The sequence below is a fragment of the Orycteropus afer genome, unplaced genomic scaffold (assembly GCF_000298275.1).
Source record: "Orycteropus afer afer isolate SDZICR_OR568_19922 unplaced genomic scaffold, OryAfe1.0 scaffold00444, whole genome shotgun sequence".
Lineage (NCBI taxonomy): Eukaryota > Metazoa > Chordata > Mammalia > Tubulidentata > Orycteropodidae > Orycteropus > Orycteropus afer.
The window spans coordinates 2,017,049-2,019,193 of NW_006922031.1; positions in this window are offsets into that span (position 1 = coordinate 2,017,049).

A 2,145-nucleotide genomic window follows, 5' to 3' on the forward strand; every position below is an offset into this window, starting at 1 on the left:
ATGAAAGAGAAATTAAACATTTATTGAAAACAGATAGCAAATTGGCAGATATAAATCCTATTTTATCACTAATTACAGTAAAGAGATAAATGAAACACTTCAATGGAAGGGCAGATTGACATGGATTTATAAAGTGATCTAATTCATGCTGTTTAAAAGAAACACATTTTATGTTCAAAACCAGAAATAGGTTGAAAAATAAGGTAAGAAAAAAAAATGCCATGTAAAAACCAAGTAGAATAGTTATACCAATATAAGACAAAATGAACTTTTAGGCAAAAAAAAAAAATGAAATACATTTATAATAATTAAAAATCATTCCATAAAGAGGATGTAACAATTATAAATGTATGTGCACCTAATAATTGACATTAACAGCCCCTACCCAAAAGGCAGGAAGGAGGGAAAGCTGGGGCCGACAAAGCAGTAGGATCCAGGTATGGGGAGGAAGACAGCTGGCACCCAAAAGACAGGAAGGAAGGAAGCAAGGGCCCACAATCACAAGATCCAGGTAAAGGTAGGAAGGAGAGGTTTCAAACAACTAAGGGAGACAAGCTTGTCTGTCAGTTTGTCAAACTGAGGTGGCTTGCATGTTGCTGTGAGGCTTGAGGCAGTGCCACCAGTATTTCAAATACCAGCAGGGTTGTACATGGTACATAGGTTTCAACACAACTTACAGACTGACACAGACTGGGAAGAAGGAAGAGGCCATCCACTTCTCAAAGAATTGGCCAAGGAAAACCTTATGAATAGCAGAGAAACACTGTCTTGATACATCACTGGGCAATTTTATGAATAGCCAGGAAATATTGTCCAATACAGTGCAGGAAGACGAAGCCCTTAGGTCAGAAGGCACTCAAAATATGACTGGGAAAGAGCTGCATCATCAGAGTAGAACCAACTTTAATGATATGGAAAAAGTAAAGCTTTCAGGACTTCCATTTGCTGATGTGGCAAGACCCAAATTGAGGAGAAACAGCTGAAACATCCATTAATAATTAGAACAGGGAATGTGCGAAGTATGAATCTAGAAAAATTGGAAGTTGTAAAAAATGAAATGGAACCCATAAATGATATCCGGGCATCAGTAAGCTGAAATGGACTGGTTTTGGCCTTTTGAATCAGATAACCATATGATCTACAATGCTAGGAATGACAATTTGAAGAGGAATGGTGTGGCATTCATCATCATAAAGTATAGGTCAAGATCTGTCCTGAAGTACAATGCTGTCAGTGATAGGAGAATATCCATACACTTACAAGGAAGACCAATTACTATTACTATTACTCAAATTTATGCACCAACCACCAAAGCCAAAGATGAAGAAACTGAAGATTTATATCAACTTCTGCAGTCTGAATTGAACAAACATGCAATCAAGATGTGTTCATTAATACTGGTGCATGGAATGTAAAAGTTAGAAACAAAGAAAAATCACCAGTAGTTGGAAAATTTGGCCTTGGTGGCAGAAATAACACTGGAGATCACATGATAGAATTTTGGAAGACCAAAGATTTATTCATTGCAAATACCTTTTTCAACAATACAAATGGTGGTTACGCACATGGACTTTGCCAGGTGGAATACTCAGGAATCAGATTGATTACATTTGTGGCAAGACGTGATAGAAAAGCTCAATATCTTCAGCCAGGAGCTGATTGTGGAACAAAACATCAATTGTTCATATACAAGTTCCACTTGAAGTTGAAGACAAGTAAAACAAGTCAATGAGAGCCAAAATATGACCTTGAATATATACCTCCTGAATTTAGAGACCGACCATCTAAAGAATAGATTTGAACCATTGAACACCAATAACTGAAAATCAGAGGAATTGTGGGTTGATATCAAGATCATCCATGAAGAAAGCAAAAGGTCATTAAAAAGACAAAAATGAAAGAAAAGACTAAAATGGATGTCAGAAGAGACTCTGAAACATGTCCTTGAATGGAGAGTAGCTAAAACAAGTGGAAGAAATGACAAGATAAGGGAACTGAACATAAGATTTCAAAGAGCAGCTCAAAAAGACAAAGCCAATTATTATAACAAAATGTGCAAGGCCTGTTGTTGTTGTTGTTAAGTGCCGTCGAGTCGTTTCCGACTCATAGCGACCCCATGCACAGCAGAACGAAACACTGCCCGAT